This window comes from Urocitellus parryii, chromosome 8 (genome assembly GCF_045843805.1).
Source record: "Urocitellus parryii isolate mUroPar1 chromosome 8, mUroPar1.hap1, whole genome shotgun sequence".
Lineage (NCBI taxonomy): Eukaryota > Metazoa > Chordata > Mammalia > Rodentia > Sciuridae > Urocitellus > Urocitellus parryii.
Window position 1 is genome coordinate 34,551,441 of NC_135538.1, and position 12,350 is coordinate 34,563,790.

At 33.5% G+C, this 12,350-nt stretch overlaps 1 protein-coding gene across 1 annotated transcript in view; it reads right to left on the bottom strand.

Annotated features, from left to right (window-relative positions):
• The window catches only part of Lama2 (laminin subunit alpha 2), a 555,405-nt gene that overhangs the window by 311,313 nt on the left and 231,742 nt on the right, over positions 1-12,350 (bottom strand). The gene's annotated exons all lie outside the window — the stretch shown is intronic.

Consider the following 12,350-nt stretch of genomic DNA (forward strand, 5'->3'; position numbering starts at 1 on the left):
TTATACAAATTGTAAAATACTTTTTATACAACAGACTAAAATGCATGCCTTTGAGCACTAAAAAGCGCTAATTTGACAGGAAGAGGAACTAGGCCAAATAATCTGGAATGTTTTCCTGATCAGACTAACTGCAAAAGGAAGAAAGTTTTCCCTGGTTAATTTTTTACATTGTTGGCTTTGACACATTGGTCCAGCCAGTTAGTGATATAAGGATATTATGGGAAAAATTCATTCTTATTGCTGACTGCTCTCCAGATTGGTTCCATTAATTCTACTCCTAGCGCACTGAAAGTTATTTTTGATAGGTGATCCTCAAATGAGGTCTTATGCCAGTGGAATTTGGCTGTATAATGAAAAACTGGGAAAGGTGTAATATCTCCATTTAAGAGATGGTTAATCTTGACTAATTCTTCTAAATGAAAGTTCCCTGCTTTCTAGAAAATAGATTTTCAATATTACTTAAAGGTGAATTTATTCTGCATTTCTCCTCTTCTTAAATTCCCTTTACACCTCAATTTTGAAGCTTTCCTTTTTCCTTGGAGAACAAACTTCTCTCTCAACTGTGTTCAGATGGCCTTTTGTACACTGCCTTAAGATAACCACAAAAAAAATGCAATTTTCCTGGATGTGTACAATAATCTATTCAGAGGTAGAAACCCTATTTACTTGTGCTTATTGTGGTAGAGCAAATTGGGAACTTTAGCAGTTTAAGATTTGACAGACTGGTTCTGCACGCTGACACACAACAACTCTACTTATGGACATTTAATCATAGAGGCTTGCAGTGGTTACAGGTACCTATAAAAGATAACTACAGTAGTAGAAGCAGGAAGCAAAGCAATGGGGACAGAATAATTTTTATGCTTAGTTCAGTAAAATTCCCTAAGCTGAATGAGCAAAGAGTCACATGGTGTTGACTAGCTTGTATGCATATAAAGGAGTGTAGAATGAAACCTTCAATAGAATTGCACCCACTCCCTTGCTTTGATGTACCAAAAACTTGCTTATGTTTAAAAATAAGAGTCCCACTGTGCTCAGAGCTCAGACTTTGAGAATTATTCCTCATTATAGTCCATTTAATAAAGTGTTGCTTCCAGATCTTGGTGTCTTGACTTTTATTTTCCAATACACTTCAATCCCAGAAAATAAGAAATCCTGGTCCAACATTGAATGCAGACTTCATAATTTTTTTGTCAAATGGTGGTGATTTCTACATCCAAAAATGTGCTCTGAACATAATAGATGATGAAGAAGATATTTTTAAATAAGTCAAGATTGGGAAGAAGACAAGTATGTTAAAATTTTGAGAATTTATAAGGTAAAATAGAAAAAAATGGCATAAATGTAAGGAGGGATTTGGAAGAGCTTCTCCTTAAATCTAGAACTTGTTTAAAATTAACTTTTTGGCTCTGCATTTCTAAGGTCCATTGACATCAACCACTTCTGCATCACTGGAAGCCTCAACAAGGGGGTGTTTCTCCTCTTGTTTCATGTGTTAAACTGTAGAATCTGATATGCACACCAAATGAAGCAATGCATTAACATTCTTGCAAGTTTTAATTTTTTTAAGGTCGATTTCAGATATTTTGAGATGATTTCAGAGAAAGTAATAAAACTTATTTCAGACCTAACGGGACACGTAAGTCCAGACAGCACTGAAGTTGAGAGCATCTTCAAAAGATTACACAGGCAAAAGGATGAAACATAGCTATAATTATAGTTCTGCTTCTCCTGTTGAGGACACAGGACAGCTGTTCTGAACACTGTGTTCTTCTGTGCTTGCTCTAATCCACTTTTCATTTACTCTCATTTGAAAGCAAATCATACCACTTTTCTGAGACTCAGAGTGAGTTCAACAATTAGAAAATTTTAGACATTAGTTGCATTTTCTTTAGCTTCCTTTTAGCCTAGTAACATGACCCTGAAAATATGATTAAATAATTGCATATTCAATTCAATTTGATAACCTGAAGCAACACATTAGGGAAGAAATTCGAAGTACCATAAATATGAGCGAGTCAAGGTCTCTGTCTTTAAAAGCCAGCATCTACTTAGGTAACAAGATAGACTCACAATCAACTCTAATGCAAGATGGAATGTGGTCACTGCATCTCAGAAGTGAACTAAATTATAGGTGTACCATAAGGAAGTACTAATTTCTGCTGCAAGCTTTAGGAGGTTTCATAGCAGGAGTGAAATTTCACGTAAACTTTAAGTCTGGTTTATGAATTCAACTAGTTGGCAGGGATAGAACAAGAGACTCATGTTAGCAAAGATATTGGAAACAAGAATATCATAATAGGTAGAAGGTTCATTCATTATTTATTCTTTCAAAACAAATACATCGAATAACTCCAATATGCTAGGAGCTTCACTTGATTCTTGCAATCCAGGGTCTCTATCCTCAGTTTATAGATCCTAAAGGCAATCCTAATATACATTGACCTGTCATTTCCCCTTAAGAACTAGTAAGTCATTTGTGACTTCTCAGCAGGAGATAAATCAATAGCACTATACTTGGGGGACTTAAGTCAATAGCACTGAGTAAAATGTCTAAGAAATGTGAGTCATTGAACAACAAAACCTTTCACTTTTTATGGTGCAATAATGAGTTACCTCAACAGGTTTAGGGTACGAAACCCTGCATATAATGATGATTGTTATGTTATGGGAAGATAACCAATAAACCTTCATATGCCTGGGTCCTAGAGTCACAGCAGATACTTTATAAGGAGAATGCCTGGCTTTGGCCGGTTGGAGGCGCCAGGGCCATGCCATACCAGTGTGAACTCTGGAGGTACTGAAGACTGGGTAGTTTAAGATTGGTAATATGGGCCATTATACATTATAACTGAGCCTCTGGTAAAAGTCCAGAACATCAAGAGTCAGATGAACTTCCTTAATGAACAACAATTCCTCTGAGTAGTCACATACTTTTGCATGAAGAACTTAGCCTTCAGTGTGCTTCCACTGAGACAAGATAACTGAGAGTTTGTGCTTGCTTGGTCTCTCCTGAACTCTTACCTATGCATCTTCTGTTTTTGGCAATTTTAATCTGCAACCTTTCAAGTAGTAAACTATAATATGAATATAACAGCTTTCTGAGCCCTGTGAATCCTCTTGACAAATCATTCAAACTGGGGTTGATCTTAGGGTCCCTGACACATCATGCTAGTGATGTAGGATATCTACATCTAAAAAAACATGTCTCCAAGTGGTGATTTTGCCTTGTTCATTTTGAAAAATTTTTGAAGTGATGTATTTTAGGTCTTCACACTAATCCTACTCTTTTTACACCCAATTCAATTCATTCCCCTCTATGAATGATTGTCATATTTTTACAGCATTTGCAAAAACCTTACATAAGATTTCATTGCATATTTATTTAATGGTACAATTTAAAAAATCTATACTCCCACTTTTTATTCCTGAGTCTATACCTTATATTTACTTTATAGTGAATAATAGTTTCTGCTAAATTGAATTTTATCTGAGGCTACCTCCATACTTCGAGTTGCTACATAATAAAAATGCAACTTAATTTTTCAATGATTAGAAAACCTAATTTAGGAGTATATTTATTGTAACAGATAGTCAGATTTCAGCCAATCACAAACAGCTAAGCTTAAGCCAATTACAGGCTGCCAACTGATCAGTGTTCAAATAAGGCAAATGCCTAGAAGTAACCCATCAAGTTGCTTCTATACTCTCTCTCTCTCTCTCTCTCTTTCTCTCTCTCTCTCTCTCTCTTTCTCTCTCTCCCCTCCCTCCCTCCCTCTAATATTTATTGACCACATAAGTGTGCAGAGTTCTCTGAATCTCTTCCAATTTTGAGTACTACCTGATTCCTGAACCATTCTTGCTCAAAGAAACTAAATTAAATTTATTTTGTCAAGAATTTTTATGTTTCTAATAAGATTGAGGTAGATTCATTATCCAAAATTGCTAGATTTTGATTTTTCTCAGGCTCTACTGCAAATACTGAAATATAACTAAATAATAAATATAATGTATATATGACCTGCTTATATATCATTCTTCATGGCCTACTTAAAGGGCCGTTTGAAGTTGGTAGGAAGATGAAGAACTGGAGAAAATCTTTGGATTCACTAAAGATCTTCTTTCTAAACACATATCAACATAGATATCTGGAAAACTAATCTTATTAGGTTCTACTTCCTTTAACAAACTCCCTTGAAAGAGTGTATAGTTGACTGCATATCTAAATAATGTTCTACTTAGTGCTTCACAATTTTTCTTTTAACAGTAAGTCTTTTTTTAAAAAAATGATGATTGCTAGAGAACATTATAGTGCAATAATAAATAGTTATACAATAGAGAATAGCACAATTCAAAGACAGGAATATAGTGTTTTAAGACATTTGTGTACACCTTCATAGAGGCAAGGGTTTGTTTCCTACCTCCTCTATAATGTGTTTCACAATCTGTATATAATTAGCATCTTTATGCTATCAGTGTAATCTTAGCAGCCTAGATCCCAATTCTCTGTATTGGTCTTCAGGGGTACTATTGCTTTTTCAAAACTCGTATGATTTATCAACATTGTCATCTGTTACTCAGTCCCTGATTGCATTCCTGATTCATTCCCTTGAAGTTTCCTCTTGATATGAATGATTCAGGACTGATGTTATGATTTTTAGCTTGAGAGTGAACCATCTGCTTTAAGGGTGAGCTCTTTGGGCAATTGAATTTCTTTTGCTTTCCATGTCAATTTATTAATAAACAACTCACACATTATTTCTCTTCTTGTTTTATTCTTTGTATGACTCATTCATTCATCAAATGACAGCTATTCTATGTGGTCTAATAGGTGATATCAGAGGAAAATAAAATTGCCTTCAAGAGCAAGCAATAGAGCAAAGGAACTAAGAAAAGTGCATAGATAACATTTCACAAGACATGCACTGACTGCTCTGAGAGGGGTTCAGAGAACATCCTGAGACACCACAGTCGTCTCTGCCCCTGAAGGAAAAGTGAGGCAGAAAAGCCACAGGGTTGAGCAAAGAAGATGTATCTCAAGATTTTCATGATAAGGTGAAAACAGGCTACTGTAGCACTATCTATTTTTTGGGGGGAGCGGTACCAGGGATTGAACTCAGTGGCACTCGACCACTGAGCCACACCCCCAGCCCTATTTGGTATTTTATTTGGAGACAAGGTCTCACTGAGCTGCTTAGTGCCTCACTTTTGCTGAGGCTGGCTTTGAACTTGTGATCCTTCTGCCTTAGCCTCCCAAACCCCTGGGATTACAGGAGTGTGCCATCATGCCCAGTTTGCAGCAAAATCTTCATTTACTGGAATGTCCCTAGCAGGAGGATCTATCAAAATCCATTTACTGAAATAAATGAATAAATAAACACAAAGAGTAAAAGCACTGTTTTTGTTATTTATTTACCCTTTATATTATAAGGTTGGCAGAGGCCATGGCTCAGTCCCTGAAGTCCAGGTGGGATCCTAACTATCTGATCAGGAGAGTGAGACATTATAACTTCCAGTCTGGATGCTATTTTAATCATTATGAGATTTATCCTTCCTTTAACTACTACTGCATCACTTCTTTGTACTGATCAACTTTAAAAAGAGTTATTAACATAATTTAATACATTTAAAAATGTACTTTATTCTTTATTTAAACAAACTAGGCTCGACTCTATTAAACAAGCATTTCCACTGGGCAGCTCCTGTCATTTTGTTTTAATATTTTATCTATTTAGAATTCACTGCTGAGTCTTTCTGATGTACAGATTCAATAACAGTTTTCACACTGAAGCCTCTAAAATAGCTCCATATTTCTACTGTAGAGATTAATATTCTCAATATTCTACTTGTGTTATTTTTAGAGCATTATTCTAATTGATTATATTAAAAATTAAATATGAACCAATAATAAATTATTTTTCATTGTAAATAATCCAGATAACAAATATTTTTATTCTTATATATTGTGATAATAAAATGCCATTTTAATTGAGACCAGTTTTCTCAGTTTATTCAACCAATTTTTCATTATCATGTCCCTAAGGAAATCTGTTTAGTTATTCTTTTTTTAATAATAATCCCTCATGAAATTTTAATACTATAGATACATTGTATGTACAGATGTATTTTGTGAATATGTTTGCCTTATACATAAAATGAACATATTTTCATCACCCAAGAACTAATTTTCATTCCCTTAAGAGGAAACGGGTGCTTACAGACACATATCTCAATTGAACATACTTACCAGACTATATAATTAAATATATTATGTCCTATCCTACAAAAATATTTATAGTGCTTTTCATTTTTTTTCTTTTTTTTTTTTTTTTTTTTTGGTTTCCTTTTCCCCGGGGGGGGGGGGAAGCAGAAGGAGTGGGGGGTGGGCACCTTACTAGCTGTTTTTAGTTTTGATTTCTTTAAATAAAATTCTGTTGAGCTAACATCAATTTCTTTTTGCCATAGTTTCCTCAGTATAGTGTCTCTCTGGAGAAATAGAGTCATAGTAGTTTCCTGTATTCTGTATCAGGAAGCTGCCTGGTTATAAATGAGGTACAACTTCTGCAGTGCATGCTTATCTGTGGTTGTTAGTCAACTGGGAATTCTATTGACAAAGTTACCAAGAATATCTGCAGTGACATTTAAGGATATTGTGTGTGTGTGTGTGTGTGTGTGTGTGTGTGTGTGAGAGAGAGAGAGAGAGAGAGAGAGAGGGAGAGAGAGAGAGAAAGAGATAATTGCTTCAGCAATTTTGCAGTTGTACTTGTTTTTTTGGGGGGTATACAGTCAATTACAGGCTTTCTTCCATTATGGCCTTCATTCTAATGCATCCTAGTATTAAAAGAAGTTAACAAATGGAAGAATAACTGGCTAATTGGCAGTATTTGTTGAGTGTTTACTCTAAACACAGTGTTCTGAGGCTAGATGACAAATAGTTGATGGGTTAGGGAATGAAGAAAACAAATGAAAATTAGTTTTTACTTTTCACAAGTTGAGTTTCAATATTACTGAAAAGACTCATAGTCATATAGCATTTAACATAATAAAAACATTTTATTCAGAAACTATTGCAATAGGGGAAGGGAGAGCTAAATATAGAACTAAGCTTCATGCCTGATACAGCAAAGACAAGTGGGGATTTATAGTCAAGGAGCAGAAAGGGTTAGTGGGTGGAAAACTATTGAGAGGAAACATCAAAAGTAGGTAGCATTCCTGTTAAATCAACCTAATAAGATTCTTGTTAAAGACAGGTCAAGGTACTTGGATATTAAGAGTAGGGAATTCTCTGTGCACTGATCTAGTAGGATTCTTTTTAAAAGTGGGCTAGGCATGAAAATAAGGCCTAAAGATGACATCTAATAAGAGGGACCAGAGACAAATTTCTGAATGCAGTCTTCATGTTAAAAATTTCATGTTTGCAAGTTTAGATCCAGGATAAAACATATACATTGAAGGTCCTTTGAAGAAATGCCCAAGGTTCAAATCTAACATGTTAAATGACGTGACCATTCCTATACACAAATGAAAAAGAGGAGGAAAATTCAAAACCAATAAAAAAGTTAACACGCCATAAAAATCCTATTAGGGAAGGATAATTAAAACTTATCTGTACTTGTGAAAAGGAATATAAACAACAACCAAAAAAAGTAATCCAGTGGGCATTTATGGTTATACTTTATGTTTGTACAGAACTTCAATGTTATAGTAGACTATGAAATGGAACTAACTATGAAATGGAACTGACTGTCAAACTTCACAATTTTCTAAAGATTTCTACTTTCTCATATAGAGTTGCTATGTTATCTTCTTGTTGTGTAATGATGGAGAAATTATATAGGACCCCTGCCATCCCCAGAGGTAAGACAGACATAAAATAAGATTGCAAATTGTGAAAAGATCACAAAGGGGGACAGTGTAAAAGTGATTGTGGCAGAGAATGATTTCTATTGATGTACCTGGGAGAGCTTTGCTGAGAAAGTAAAGGTAAAGCTGAGCCTTGAAAAGCACATAGCTAAGCAAAGGAAGGGGAGAGCTGAGATTTCCCAAGCAGTCTGAATAAAGCTTGTAAGATTGCAGAGTTACAAAAGGCTTGGTGACCCAAGGAATTTGAGCAAGGCTGGAAGACAATGATTGAGTCTCAAGAACATCCTAGAGGAATAAGTCAAGGCCAGATCACATAGTCCTGTGGGCTAAGAAGACTTAATGGAAAGTATAATAAAAAAACCAAATCAAAACAAGATGAAAATAACGTTTGATTTCTAGTCTTTCACTAAGTCTTTAATAAAAACAAAAGCCAATGTTCCTACATGGATCAAGGTCAGCTTATATTATTTATCACATTCTGCAATCCAAGTGACTTTGAATAAATAATATAGCACCAAACTAAAACAGAGCCAATTTCTAGCAGGTGGTACTTAAAATAAACAAACACCAGAGTCAGAGAGCATTTCTGTTCAGTAGATTCAGCTATCTAAGGTGGACTTGTAATTCAAAAAGACAGAAATTTCAATCATGTATAATAATGTATAAAAACTTGCAAATAATTTTGTCTCACATTATTTTTGCTTTTATAGTTGGAATATAATGAGGATAATGTTCCTTAATATTATTGTCTAAGTAAGAGTACAAGAGAACCCCATACGTGTAAAAGCAATAGTGTGGTTGATATTAGTTGTATTAAGAATTTCATTCAGCTCTTAAATCTAGAATTCTTTTTACCTTTAAGTATAGAAATTTTAAATTAGCAATTATTTTAAAGCATCATAAAATTACTTGTAATATGATATCCACTACCTACCATCTAAAGGTAAACAATCTTTACATTTTTTACGTTTGCTTCAGATATAGTTTTAAATATAAAGTTGTATCTCACCTAAGTTCTGCTCTGTTTTCTTTCTCTAGAGTGTCCACAAGATATAGAATTATTTTGTTTTATAACTTTATGTAAATGATAATTTGATGGCATTTGTTTTCTTTACCTAAGGTTTCTGAAATTTATCAATGTTTTTACATATAGACGTATTTCATTCACTTTAACTGTTTCTTTTATAAGATTAAATGAACATTCAGTTGTTCATTCTTATCTGTAGGGGACTGATTACAAGATTCTACATGGATTCAAAAAATCTAGTGATGTTCAAATTCCTTACATAAACTCATGAAGCATTTGCATATAACCTATACACAACCTTCCATATATTATAAACCTGTGAATTACTTATAAATCCTAATACAATGTAATGCAATATAAATAGTTATTATATTGTTTAGGGATAATTGTAAAAAAAAAGTCTGTGCATATTCAGTATAATTTTTAAACAATATTTTCAATATGCAATTGTTTAAGTCTGAGGATGTGGAAACCTATGGATACAAAGGATTATTTTACAACTTACTTTTGCTATATTACAACTTACTTTTTTACTATATTACAACTTACTTTTGCTATTTTTTGGATATTTATATTTTTTTCTTTTTTTTATAGCAAATAGGTTTATGTTCAACATCATTTATATACTTATTTAAACATACAGTTAAGAATTTCATTAAGGGTAAATGTTTAAATGTGAAGTCCTGGATGACAGGGTTTTGTCATCTCAAAGATACTAGATAATGCCATATTGTTTTCTTAAATTATGCTAGTAATATACCTTAATATTAGCAATGGTAAACATTTACATTTCCCCAGATTTTCACTGGTGTTTGGTATTATCAACTATCTCCACATTTATATTTTAGGTTATTATTCTTCAATAATTTTAAAAAATTACTCCTATTTTTAAAACATTTCTAGGTATCACAAAGCTTATGTTGCTATTATAACTATTGTTATTATTGTGTAGAAAATGCTACAGTTTTTTTATAGGCTGATTCGTGTATCCTGCAATGTAGTAAAAACCTTTGTGTTTAATACTCTTCTTACTAAAGCACATACATTATTTAGTATTTCTTTCTATGAAGACAGATTAGTGGTGAATATTCACAAATTACCCTATTCCTCTCTAATTTTAGTATTTTTCTCTTTTTCTTGCTGGTAATTAGGTTTCTCTATGGGCCTTACTGGTGGGTTGTTTTGTTTAATTTCATTAAATTAAGGATTTATGGTTTCTTTGTTGATTACTCTTTTATCCTTTGCTATTCCTTGAATACTGCTTCTTGAATATTGTTTCTACCCAATATCATCTGCTCTTTTCTCTGAAAATCCCTGCTAAAGTTAATATTGTTTCTACCCAATATCATCTGCTCTTTTCTCTGAAAATCCCTGCTAAAATTAGGTTGAACTTCATCTTTTCTTTTATTTCAATCATTTCTTTACCTTCCTATGCCACTTGGTAGGCAATTTCCTCTAGACTGTATTTTCTACTCTCTATCCAGTAGTACCTAATCTCTTGTTTAAACCACTGTTATAGTTTGGATATAGGGTATCACCCAATAGCTCCTAGGTTAATGCAGGAATGTTCAGAAGTAAAATGATTGGATTGTGAGAGCTGAAACAGAATCAGTTTAACCTAATTTGAATGGACTGACTGGGTGGTACTTGGTAGGCGGGTGGGCTCTGGCTGGAAGGGGGTAGATCACTGGGGCCTTCCCTGGAAGGGTTCACCTCCACTGTGTCCTGTTCCCCACTCTGCTCTCTCTCTCTGCTTCCTGGATGCCAAGAACATCCCAGCATCCCTCCATCACACCCATCTGCCATGATGTTCTGCCTCACCTTGGGCCCAGAGCATGGAGTTCACCCACCATCACCTGACCCTCCGATACCAAAATAAATTTTGAGCCAAAATAAATGTTTTCTTCTCTAAGTTTTTCTTATGGCTATTTTAGTCTGAAAGGCTGACTAAAATATCTATTGACTAATTTTTTTATTTCTAATGACTATATATATTTTAAATTTTCTTCTCTAAACCAGGTTATTCTTGTATTTTAACATAGGACCCTACTTTATATAATTTTTCTAGTTCTTATTTTTTTATTCTTTAATCTTCAGATCATATTTTAATGATGGTACATTTTAACATAGTTTTAGTTTTATGATTTATGAGACAAAAGGGATTACCTGTTTTATGATTATATGATTTGTTTCACACTATGCTTTCTAGTTTTTAGTGTACAAATATTCTCATATTCATGGCTACCAATTTCCTTTTGTAGTAATTTTTATCTTGTGCACTGTGCTGCTCTATAGTGAACTCATTTTTAGTTGTAGTTCTGTTTCTTTTTCCTATGGGAAAACCACTTGCTTGATTTATTGGAGAATTCAGACATATAAGGGAGAATAAGATTGACTCCATTCCCCTGTGGCACTCCGGTTTGGAGATAGGCACTAATTTTTCACTACCCACAATCCCAAAGAAAAACTGCCTGTCTAGGTTTGCAGGGGTCTAGACCCCTTTTCAGTTTCAGAGATTATTAGCAGTATTCTTCCTTAAGTTTAATCAGCTGCATTTTCCCTTAATCTTACTGTCCAGTCCTTTGTATTAAATACCCAAACTTTAGTTACCATCTTTTAACCAAGACAAGCCTCACACCTACTACTTCACTCAGTATTGAGTTTTGCTTGAATTTATGCTCAACTTCAATTTCCTTCCTTGGTCTGATGCCTAGAAAATTCCTTTTCTTTAATGAATCAAAGTGTTTTAAAACCCATTTGCTATGTTACGGAGCATATCTAGGTGTTTAAAATAGCAGAAATGTGAAAGGGGTCATCCACATAAACTCAGTGTGGCATTTAAAGTATCAGTCATTTAAAATTAACACTAGAAAAAAAATTTAGTCTCAAGACTTCATAAAGAAGCATTTCAATAAAACATCTTCATACTTGAGATATTTCTTTCTAATGAAATTACAAAAAAAATTCTCATTATCTTATAGTATAAGGAAATAGGTATGCATGTACTTAATAGTTAATGTTCATGTTGAAGATGATACTTATAGAGATTATTTTACATGTAATTTTTATTCTATTTATAAGTAAATACTTATTTAATATTACTAAATTTGATATCAATAGTATATGCACATGAATACACACATATTCTTCCTATTCAGTCAAAAATCTATAATTTATATGAATTTATGTCTCAAATATTTTGCTTCTTAAATAGCTTTTTGGTCCATGCTGCTTTAATGATCAGTTGACACACTGTGACAAACCATGTTTTCACGAAACAGAAGGAAATATCACTTTTCTCTCTACATTAGTACGTATTTCTTTCAATATTGAAATTGTATGTGTGGTTTGCTGAAATATTTAGCTTTTATTATTCTTGTAAAGAAGAAGCAATAGGGTCTCCATTACAGTATGTTGTGATAGAATTCATTATAATATATTATGATATAATTATTATGAT